This window comes from Haliaeetus albicilla, chromosome 3 (assembly GCF_947461875.1).
Source record: "Haliaeetus albicilla chromosome 3, bHalAlb1.1, whole genome shotgun sequence".
Classification (NCBI taxonomy): Eukaryota; Metazoa; Chordata; class Aves; order Accipitriformes; family Accipitridae; genus Haliaeetus; species Haliaeetus albicilla.
In genome coordinates this window covers 68,943,294-68,955,331 of record NC_091485.1, presented here as the reverse complement: position 1 = coordinate 68,955,331, position 12,038 = coordinate 68,943,294, and the positions used below count along the sequence as shown (strand labels likewise).

Here is a 12,038-nt window from a genome sequence, read left to right as displayed (position 1 = left end):
ATTTCCCTTCTTTGTGCAGATGTGTCTTTGTGTGTGCGTATACCTCCAATAATCCAGTTTGGTAAAACAAAATAAAACAGTAAATCAAGGACTTGTTTACTTTACTCTTAAAAATGTTGGAGACCTCTGCTGTGATTTCAAGTGAAAGCCATAGATAGCACTGGAGAGAGGTCATGCTTTCAGGTTAGTTTGAACAGCCAATTTGCTGGTACAGGAAAGGACATCTGTGGCTGGGCAGCTACCCCCTATAGAGATGATCTTCTGAAAAGGACAAGTGCATGCCAGTGGCATAAACCTGGTTTATTAAATAAAATAATATTTGCAGTAGAAATGCTCATTAGTTTTTCAGTGGGCCTATGTGGGTGGCAGCTTGTCTCATCTCCCTAGCACAGTGGATCCTAAAGTACACAGGTCTGTACATGTGCAGGTACATGAGCCACTCAGCTGCTACGGGAATGCGGTGCGAGCAGTCGTGCAGCCCAGCACAGGATGAGAACTCACTGAGGCAGTGGCTGTTACATCGTCAGCAGTGCCACTCTGGCAAATTAAGCCTTGAAATTCCTGTTTTCCTTACCTGTCTTCTAAGCAGACTTTTTAAGAAGAAGAAGGGAATGATGTTCCCCAAGCTTTCAGCTGTGCGCCTTGCTGGCACACAGCAGGATTTGGCTCTCTGAGTACAAACTTTAGCAATGACATCTTCACATAGTAAAAATACTTCCTAACTTGGATTTTTGGAATGACTTAATTTTCTTTTGCAATCCACCAATCATCCTCAAAAGACACTGTAAATCACCATGTTATTCTCAGTCATAACTAGCAAAATAGTTGGGAAGAGTGCTTGAGCTAGTGAAGGCTGCATTTGGATGCACACATTCCCAGGCTTTCCTACTCACTTGGGCTAGCAGCTACTGACTCCCAGGGGCTTCTACCTGCCTGTCTCCAACATTTTTGAGCGTCCAACACTACATGTGATTCAAATAGCAAACAAACTTCAGAAGTCAAAGCAAAAGAAAACACTTCATTCCAGTTCTCCAGTTCATTCCAGACTCAGTACTTGTTTTTACTGCAAAAGTCTGCATTTAGTGCACAGGGAACAGTTCATTCCATTTGAATCTCTGGAGCTTTCAGCCCCTTCCCCAAAAAGCAGCCAAGCACAGCAGACTAAAAAACTGCTTGAGGATGGGCCAAACCACACAGTTCAGACACTGACCCAGATCTGTTTTCTGAGGACTGAATGTTTCTGAGCTAGGATTTTGTTTCATGATCAGATGAAGGAAGGATTAATCCCTTGGAAAATTAGTCAAGCCCATCTTCTTTTTCTAGCGTTTGCACTTGTTCCATGACTTTAGGAGCCACTGATCTAGACAGATCTTCCATAACAAACAGAGCAAGCTGCTGATTTGATGACATAATTTTGAAGATGTGACTTCAAAATAGGCTCAGTTGCAAATTAAATTATTTGTGACGGTTTCATTGGTTTCCTGGCCTCACAGTTTAAAATGAGTATGAAAAAGGTTAGACCTTTTATGATCAAAAAAACAAAGAAAGCACACACACAGAAGCACTGTGTCTTAGCATGATAAATGGTTCTATTTTGTTGTTTTAGAAATACTCTTCATCCTTGCAGACATTAATTAATTAAAGGTAAGAAAACATGATAAGAAATTTCCTTTATTCAAGACTTAGTAATATTTCAGAATTATTGCTGGACAACATGGTCTCCCGCCATTTCGTGGTGAAAAAGGAACCAGACTTCCATGGTTCTCTTTCTGAAGGCAGCACTTCTGACTCCAGTACAGAAGCTGGCTTAGGAGGAGAGAAGATAATATGCATTTGAACAACAGCAAGCTTTATAGACTGGACTTAATACGTTTATTGTATAGCTGAGAAAACAGAGGCAGAGAGTTTAACAGAGTTTCAGAGTTTCAGGAATTCCTGATTTCCTCTTCAGGCCACTACATGAGGGAGAATGACAACACGCTGTGGATTTCATCAGTTTAGGTCACAGTAACCTGCCATAAAAGGGAGGTTGTTAAGTGAAATCACACACATGGAGTAACTGCGCTTTACAGAAAAGCCACAGAAAAAGCAGCTCAGGCTGTCACAGTTTAACCCGCCCCTTAGCGGGTGGCTACACGCAGAACTGTGTATATAGAGACACTCTCTACTCAGCAGGCTAGGGCCTCTTTTTGGAATAAACGATTAGCTGCGCTTCTTGCCAAAGAGCTGTTTGCTGGGAAAATCACACAGCACTTGCAACACCCACTGCACCCTCTGAACTTCATCAGAAATGTGTGAAGGCATTATTTTCTTTCTAGTGCAATTAGAGTTCCTTCCTAGTGGTCATGTTAATGTATGAGCGTAAGGTTTTGCAATTCAGGATCTGGTAAACAGACTTTTTATATAGTAGTACATATGTCCGCACAATTTTGACCACCTGTGCCAGGACCCTGCTGTTGCAATCCTTTCCTCAGCCTTTCCCAAGACTGCTACTCTTTCGGTCCTTGGGCAAACCCCTTGGACACAGTCGCCTCTCCTCACCAAATTGTGTGAAACTCCTTCCCGGCACGGTAGCGCTTCGGGAAGCGGGGCGGCAGGTCTGCGCCGTTCACTGCTCCCAAAGCTTGCCCAGGCAGGGGATGTCAGAGGTGAGCCTCCCCCAGGCTGGGCTGCGCGACCTGGAGGACGGGGGCACCTGGGCTTGCGGGTGTGCGCCGGAGTTCCCCGCTGATATTTAGGGACCCCTGTGGAGACCGGGCACACGGGGTGTTACCCGCCGCAAACTTCTGCGTGCGACGGGGGGAGCCCTCGGGCGCGGGGACGGGCGGGCGGAGCCCCGGAACGGGTGGCGATCCGCCCCGTGCTCCCGGCGGGGAGGCGGTGGCGGCGGCCGCGGCGGGCAGCGCCGCCCGGCGGGCGGGGCCCGGGCTATAAATCCGCCCCGCGGCAGCAGGCGGGTGGCTGTCGGAGCGCGGCGGCGGCGGCGGCGCAAGGAGAGGGGTAGCGCAGCAGGTAAGGGAAGGTCCCGCTACCTGCCCACCCACCTACCCTTCCATCCCTCCCTCACCCCCGCGGACCTCGCAGCCCCTTCGAGAGCGCATCCTTGCATCACCCCACTCCTTTTTTTTTTTTTCTTACCAATAAATCCCTTCCCCCCCCCCCCCCCGCCTTCCAAGCAGGGCTTTGCTGGCTGCCGGCGGAGGAGCGGGTGGCTCTGAGCGGGGTGGTGGCTGTGGGCTGGCAGGAGGGAGCAGCAGACGGGGTGCCCGGAGCCGTACCCCGGCCCCTCTGGGCAGCGGGGGCAGCTGCGGGATGCTGCTGCCGCGGTCCAGGCTCCCTGGCAGGAGTGGACTGGGCTGGGCTGGAAAACATGTGTGAAGCGAAGGCACATACTTTTCCTACGGAAGCTGACTACTGGCGCTTGTTGCTTGTGTCTCCCTGCTCTCGCAGCTCCGCGTTGGATCTGGAGCAGAGGACAGAGTTGACTGGTGTCCAGCCTCTACCAGTCAGGTGTTGCAGTGGGGTTGTTGTCTTCGTAGGTGATGATAGGTGCAGTTTGCCTCCTGTGCTTCCAGGCTTCAGGTTCAGGGCACTTCTAGTAGTGTTTGCAGTGGAGGCACAGCCGCGTCCTGGATCTGATGAAATAAGTGATTTCACTTCTGCTAGGGAGGATGTTTTGGTTAAACGCTTTCCATTGTGTTATGGTTTTCCTATGAAACACTTGCAAACTGGCATTGCTTGCTGTTTTACCCACTGTTTTATAAAGAGCTCAGTGCCTGATTTTTGCACCCCATTCCCAGAACAGGACTTCCATTAGGCTTCAGATAGAAGTATTTACCAACTATGTTATTTGAAGAAGTATTTACCAACCGTGTTGTTTGGACAATTTTCTCCTCAGTTGTCTGTTTAAATAGGAACTGTATTTTGAACCTAGAAAATGCAGTTGTAGTGGCATGGAAGAGGTCAAAGACAACCTGAAGCTTTCTGTCCAGCCTCTCTGCAAGGTGTTGCACTGTTTTGACTTCTGGCTTTTTGTCAACTTTTTTGTGTCCAAGTGTGTGAAAGATACACAGCTGCTGAAAAACTCACGATTCAGAGCAAGCAATGGGAATAGCCTGTAAACAGGAGCTATCAGATCCTTCAGGTAAACATGTGAGAAGCCTGCCTTGCTGTTTTTAGTCTTGGCCATTACAGGCATAACTTAAATCAAAACTTCAGCCAGTGGCATTAAGGTGGTGCACTTTGAACTTGACTCTGGGAACATGGTGGTTTTTTTTTTTAAATTTTGTGCTCTTTTAACCAGAGTCTAACTTCGTCTGACATAGAATGACTGTGTTTTTATCACAAGTAGTTGAGTAAACAACAAGCAGCTAATGCTGTATGATGTCCTGTGCACAGCAAGAATTTAATGACTGTGGATGAAATGGTAGAGCTCAGGAGTAGGTGTAGCAAAAATAAAGTGTTCCTTAAAGGTTTGTACACTTCCTGAGTATTGATGTGTTCAGGAGGAAATGGTGTGTGTTTTGACGTGGAAAATAGAGATGTAGTGAAAACGGGTTTTAATGTAGCAATGAGAGACTACTTAGGGTGTGCATGGTTCCTGTACCTAATATTTTTCAGTATGAACTGAACAGATGCTATGGCATAACCGTTTGGCGAACTGGAGACCACAACTTCTGAATCTGAGTTCCTTGCACTGCAGTTCAGCAGATACCTGAACGGGCTGGATTTCAACTTTGAAAACTTTGAACCAAAATGTCTACAATCAGTGAAATAAGAGATGAACTCATCCCCTTGAGAATGGGCATTCTGCAAAGTGGCTGGCCTTGAACCAGGCTGGGCGAGAGGGCTCTAGAAGGTCTTGACAAACTGGGGTTTTAATTTGTTTCCCTTAAGAAGAAGGGATTGTGTACTGATTTTGTACATTCATTGGCCACTTTACCCAAGGTAACAGTAGGGTAGAGGTGTCAAAGTGTCAGGTGTCCACAGAATTTGGCAATAGCCAAGGAAGTGTCACCCACTGCTGAGGGAGCACTGCCACATGTGCCTGCCTCTGGGAACAAGCATCCGCACCACCAAAACCCAGACTCTTAAGTTTTTCTGTTTCTGCCCTGCACAATGGCTTTTTTGTTCTTGCCAAAAGAAAAAGGAATGCTAAAACTGTGACAGATCATCTGGGTAGACTGTATGAATGCTTGGTAAAAACAGCAGGATTCCCCAATATTTTTTACTCTGGTGGGAGATACTTTGCTCTTTGAATATTCCTTTTTGCACTGACAGTTACATGGGGAAATTACAGTGCATCTTGGGAAACACTTTGGCATGGGAGCCTGGTCCTTAAAAATAGTTATAAGGCAGTTGAGTAATTTGCTCTTGTAGTTCAGGTGGGATTAGCAGTGAACTGTTGTGAGAAAAATTCTTTGATTCAGATTTTTAAACCTAAGTGATTAATTTGTTTGACTGAAGTGCAACATATGTCTTCTCATGACCAGCTTAAGAGATTCTGGCAAAATTCTAACTTCCCATAGAAAATACTGTTTTTTCGCTTAACCTCATTAGAGCCTGAGAATCTGTTGCACAAAACGTGGAGCACACATGTAATGAGACATTTCCTGCTTTTATTGTCTCAAAATAGGCAAAGAGTGAAAGAAAAGATACAGAAGGGGTGAAAATGGCTTGAAGCTCTTCAGAATGAAGACAACTAGAAACTGTGAAACTCTCAGAAATAATACAAGTTCTAATTGTGGTGGATCAGCAATGTTTACATCATGTGTACAGCTGGAAGCTTAAGGCAGCAAAAGCCCATTTGCTGTCAGGGGAGAGTACAGCCTGGGGAACCAATGGCCTGAATCAGTTCAGTCCCAGCAATATGCAGCAAGAGTGAGTTTCTCTAGTTGCTCTTGTTCAACCACTTGAAAGGAAAACCTTCCAAAAACCAGGAGATGCAACTGCTTGATATTCATAGGGATGAAATGCTGGTTCTTGAGATGACGTATGACTTCCAGATGACAGTTTGTTTATATCTAACTTTCATGTTGCGTCACAGCACCTAGAAATCTCAGGCAGAAGTACAGAAGAGCCCACTTTGTCCTGTTGCTGTTTTGCTAAATAAATGGTATTGTATGTAGACTGCCCTTCAGCTTTTAGGTGTACATTTGTAAGTTTGTAATGCACGATGGTGCTGCCCCTGCTGCCTTTTCTGTGAAGAATGGAGTGGATCTCCAGCTGTCAGCAGGTCAAGGAAGCAACAGTTACCCCTCTGCCAGCTGTCAAAAGCTCTGTGCCAAAAGTTGCAAATGAATCACTTGCTCGTACTGGATAGTTGGGGGAAATATTCTGAAACTGTTTAAAAAGGTTGCGAATAAGGCAATCCCATTTTCAGGTTTGGTGGTGTGTGTTGCTACGGATTACTAAAATCTAGGTTAGGCCTCTTGGAAATCAATGTCTATGAATATAATGGCTATTGAACTTGGTGTTCCGCTCAAATGATGGTGTGGTTTTTTCCTATCTGTGCCACTTCCAGAGCCCTGGGTGACTTCAGCAGGGCCAGTCAGCGGGAGGTAATCCCTATTGTTAATTCCCTTTGGCTGCGCAGTTGGAGCAACAGCAAGGAACCATTCAGAGCTTCTCCTGAATACGTGATCATGTATCATTAAAGTGTTATTATGACATAATTAAACTCAGTACTCAGCGTCCATGAGAATCAGTACCATTATCCTCCATTTAATCCAGCACAGCAAGTGTGGAGTAAAGAAAAAAAAAAGTAAAGCCTGCAATTATCCAAGTTTCAGACTTGAATGTGCAGGGTCCTATGTTTGATGATGAGGGAGATTAGTTCAGTTTTACTTTTAGCTAAGAGCTGCTGCAGAATCAGGCCTGTTTGGTTTCCCAGCTGGCATGAGAGTGTTGTCTTTGGATAATGCCCGGCGGTTTGTTGTTAAATGGGGTGTTCTCCATGCAGAGGTGCTCTGCAGCGTGCTTGCTGATGCACAGCTGGACTGCCTGGGCTGATGAAATTTTCCACAGCTGTATCTGTTTGTACAAAGCAGGATGTATGTCAATCTTACTGCTCTTATTTTGTGTGGCTGATCACGTTTCCTATGTTTCTTTTGGGTTTTGTGCTACTTCCTTTCAGTTAATTGTCACAATTTTAATAGATCTTTTTCATCTGTCAGTCAGGTTTTTTCTCTTGGTAGCTGGAAGTTGGTCAATGCAGATCTTCCTTTTCAAGTCCCGTTTTTAAAACTGGATATTCACTACTTTTCCAAGCCTTTAACTGGCTGCTTCCTGTCTGAACTAAGTATAGCTTCAAAAGTATAGCTCTTTTAGCTTATTCTCTACCATGGACATGTAAGGCCAGTCTGCTAGTACTGTATGGATGATGTAAAAATTAATGGAAAGAGCAAACCTTAGGACCTAGTGCAACATGAAAACCTAACTGACTGTAAACCAAATCTTTCCATGTCTTTTCAACTATTCCTTGGGGGTTGTTTTTGTGTGCATGTGTGGCTTTTTCTGTCCTTGCCATTTCACCACTATATCAACTTGCCTTCTTTAAGAAATTCTGATTTTTTTTTTTTAAGAAGAAAAAGCTAAATGGTGAGGATCTTAATCTGTAGTGTCCCTGATTAAGACTCTGTAGATGGAGGCACTGCTGTTCAAAGCAAAAAAAGTGATAATATGTTTTTTATATATATATGTGTGAGTCTTTAGTGGTAGGCATAAGGTATAATGGAAAACTAATCAGCAAAGTAGAAGGCAACTTTTAAAGGAACCTTTGTTTGTGAACACGGTAGGCAGACATCCAGATGGGAAGCGCACTATTAGAGGAAGGAAGGATTGCTCTTGCTGTGGGTTTTTGGGTTGCTTCCTTTAGGAAGCTCCTATGTACCTTGTCAAACTAATGATGTCATTTTCCTACTGCTATAGTTCTAGAGTGCTCTAAACATATTTTGTATGTATTGTATGTAATATATCCCTGCTAAATTTTAAGATGCATTTGTGTCCTTGGACAAAGTTGCAACACACTGGGTTATGTGACTAGTCTATGAAGTAGAAGTAGATGCACTGCAGAGTTTTATGATGGCCCTTTCTATTATGGCAAATTCAAAATACTATTCTTTTTCCTAGATGATTCAATTTAAGAGCATCACATATTTCTTCCCCATGTGAAACGTACTGAATTTTATGAAGTTGTGTATAAAATCCCAACCTTACATAAAAACTTGGGCACGCGTAACTCCAACTTCTCTTGTAAACAAAGTCTGGAAAGTGACAACTAAGTTCTCTGCCTGATGTATAGATGCTAACCTGGAGCATGGATGGGTGAAGTTTTGAAAAAAGTCAGCTGAGGATGAAGAATTGCTTTTTGCCCACTTTGAAGGATTTTGAAAGGCCTTATTTTGAGAAGCAAGGAGTATTTTGGCACTGAATGGTGCTGATTTACTCCCTCACCAGTCCCATCTGTTGCAATACAGGCAGGAGTGTGCTCAGCCCTTAGGAATATCATATTGTTATCTCTAGGTGCTGAGGCTTGAAGGCAGTGGAAGACTGTTACCCAAATCTAGTCCTGAGTAGTTAAGCATGTGCAAATGCTTAAATTTGGGAAATTTTATAATGGGACTTTCTTGGGAAGAAAGATGTGTCCTTAACACAATGGCCATTTGTGTGAAGTTCGAGTCCAGATTAAGATCTAGAATGCTAAAGTTCATCTTAGAAAAGGGGACTGGGAGCTCACAGGAACAAAATAATATCCATAAATTATATTTTTCTCCTCAAAACCAAACAAAAACCCTCAGACACTTATCATGGAAAACTTCAGCCCAGGCATTTTGGCAGGGGTTATAAAAAGAACTTGTAACAGTGATGAGCAAGCAGTTTTAATAGGTGGTAGAAGCATGAACCCATATAGTATGACCTAATGAATACATTTAAATTAAGATACATCATCATCCTTAGCTGTGATGTTTTGTAACTTAACCACTCATCTTTGCAACATCAATGTGAAAATACAAAACATACGAAAAGAAACCATTATATACTTGCAAGGGTGCAACCTAGAGAGCCAGACAACATTCCTCATCTCTGAGTATACTATGGGCCTGTCCCTTCTGGAATAATCTCAGTATGTTTTCGCCTCTAACTTGCACAGAACCACCCACTTTTTGAAGCGGTTGCAGCTGGGCAGAAGCTATGAACTATTAAAGCATGGCAGAGTGAGAATAGGAGGGGGTGGGGAGCATGGCCTGACTGCTGGTGAGCTGCAGGAACAATAGCTTGTTTCTTGTCTGTTTAGACTGCAATCTTTGTGGCAGAAGCCGTCTTTTCCATGTTATGAAATGCCTAATGCATCTTTGCGGTGTTCGTTATTTAATCTGCCCCCAAAGCCCAGCCTAGCACCCAGGTGCAAGGCAGGTGTCAGGTTCTGTACCAATGCATCGCCTTTCATCTTTGCGCAAGACCTTTATGTTTGCAGTCCGTTGAAGGAGGAGTGGGACGGATGCAGAGAAGGACGTTGGGAGGATGCTAGGAGGGTGCTGGGGCAGTGGAAGGAGTCAGGCTGGCTTGGTGGGGTAAGAAAACAAAGCCTGGGAAGGCAGCTGATTGCTCTTCACTCTTTCCACCCTGCAGTGCTGCCACCCACAGCCTGGAGTCATTTAAAGCTAAAGGACAATATTGGCATCACTACAAATGGGCATAATGTGTTTCCAAATAAACTTAGGCTGCCACTTAGATGTAGGATTTCTTACAAAAGCCCCAGGTTCCCCTACCTCCACCCTGCGCTGTCATGCTCTGCAAGGACTGTTTGCAGCCACGTCAGCGGTGGCTGCTTGAGGAGGGAAGTTGGGATGACGGCACTCCTCATAGCTGGAGAGTCCCGGGGGTCACTAGTATTTTTAATCTCTTTGAAGAAAATACACATTATTGGAGATAACTCTGTGAGAAGTGGTTATGACCAAAAGCAGTTTCAAGTGCCAGATGCTAAAGAAACCTGAATTTCTGAGAACTTCAGTAGGGTTTATAATCTGTCCCTCATGGAGTTGTGATATTATAGTGTAGGTAGTATTAGGGATTGCTACAGCAGGAAAAAAAGCCCCAAGACATTGCAAGCTCTCCATTTCCCTGCCAGCTAGGAATAACATAGCTGCTCATTATATGGGGGGGGACGGGGACACAACCAGAGTGTCCAGCATAGGGGAGATGGGGACAGCAGACACGTCCTTTGGCTAGCACACCAACCCTTTCCATAGCCAGTTTCTAGTCCTGTGAAGCATGGGAGGACCCCGAGCTTTCCAGGGAACATTCTTCATCGCATCCCACAGCGAGGGGCTTGTGCAAGCCGCGTTGCAACAGTTTTCTTGCTCAACATCTGCGGAGTAGACAGAAGGGTTGCTTCCAGCTCACTTTGTTTTGATGCTATTATCAACACGCAGCTGCCAGAGCGTGTCATGCCTGTGAAGAGTAACCAGCCCCTGGTCTGAGGAATTGGCGGTTTAAAGGCAGTGTCCGACCCCAAAGCGATTGCAGCTGAACAGCTCTGTGCCCATACACGCACCGGCACCAGTTGCACAAGTGGAAAAACCAGCCAGAACGACAGGACTGGAGAAGAGCCTGGAGATCTTGCCTCTGTAACTGCAGGGGTACGCCGAAGCCGCAGGCAGGCGTAGCTGCGGGAGAGGCTGCGGACCCACACCTGCGTGTTTTTCGTGGGAGCCCGGTGGAATCGGCTGCTGGCTCTGTCCTTGCAGTCGTCTCCGTGTGGCTTCACCCGGCTGTTCCTTGGCGCAGGGCTCAAGTTCTTGGCTAAAACGTTTCAGTTTCCTAATCAGATTGATTAGCACATAGCATAAGTCTAAACTTAAAAATGGCTAAAACTTCTTGTTTTTTGAAAATCACTGTTATGCTATGTTATGCTTCTAAAAACCCACTTTTTTTTTCCTGGATGCCGGCTCTTATTTTTCAACTAGAGCCTTCACTAAAACATGCTAGTGGAGTAGCTCACAAAGGGGATGAAAAGAAATAAAAGCAAATTGCTTAGAAACAAAAAATAACGAAATTGAGTATCGGCAGTGTGCTGTGCTTGAAGATGGCTGGGTGATGGCAATTCACCGGACATCTGTGAACCAGAGGCCACAAGACAGCGTAGTTTCAGTTCCCTGATATTATTTAATTTAATGCTTTGGTTCCTGACCTCTTCTGATTTGAACCTTTAGGTTATTTAAGGGCCACACTTCCAAGCTTCCTGTGTGTCAGGTTGTTAACTTTTAGTTGCAAATTGAGATAATCATGTATAACCAGAGGCTAAGGAAACCCAGAGAGTCCCAGGTAGTTGAGTGTCTTCAACTTTTGACACTTGCTGCTCAAACTGTTTAGTCAGATGCTACTTAACTGTCAAAAGTCATCTGCTGGTGTTTTTTTTTTAAGAGGAGGAACTGCTATAAAACCTCTACTGTGATTTATTGTGTGGAACTATGTCGGAGAAAATCAGTAACTTGGTACACAAAGGACCTTGTGATACCAGTGCCTGTAACAGAGTAGCTTAAACAGAACATAGTGTGGGCAGATGCTTATGCATGAACTGTTTTGGATGCTTGCAAAATGGGTAATTTTCAAATGAATCATGAACAGGAAGATTAGATTTGTCAAGTTTATTATAAAATATCTGAAATGTAAACTGCACTTAATGAAAGCATGCATTGTGGACCATAACCATACACGAGTGCTATCAACTGATGTCCACTTCTCTCTGTTTAGTGGAGACAATTTTTTTTCAGGCTGCTCTCTGGTTTACAGTAACCATTTTTTGTTATAGGGCCAGTCAGACTAGTTTATAGCATTTACTGTGAATGACTGGAAGAGGTCTAATTGTGTGCAAGGCTCAAATGCAGTTTGAGCGTCACAGTAACTTTCCTTGCTTAACTGTCAGCCCCCTGAGCTGCCTGGTTATTTTTCTGACCGGGAACTGAATGGGGATCTTTGCTAATCAACTGCTGCGAGCTCTGGAGACATCTTAGCTCTCTCCACTCTTGCCTCATCCC

General features: G+C 44.6%; 1 protein-coding gene across 2 annotated transcripts in view; it reads left to right on the top strand.

The window, feature by feature from the left end:
- NDRG1 (N-myc downstream regulated 1) overlaps positions 1-12,038 on the top strand; it is a 75,713-nt gene that overhangs the window by 32,352 nt on the left and 31,323 nt on the right. Inside the window, exon 1 of one of the 2 annotated variants that reach the window (XM_069780099.1) lies at positions 2,894-3,012. The exons of the other annotated variant lie outside the window; for it this stretch is intronic. The gene's annotated coding sequence lies outside the window, so the exon portion shown is untranslated. Of the gene's footprint in view, positions 1-2,893; positions 3,013-12,038 lie in introns of those variants that run through there. 2 annotated transcript variants of the gene reach the window in all.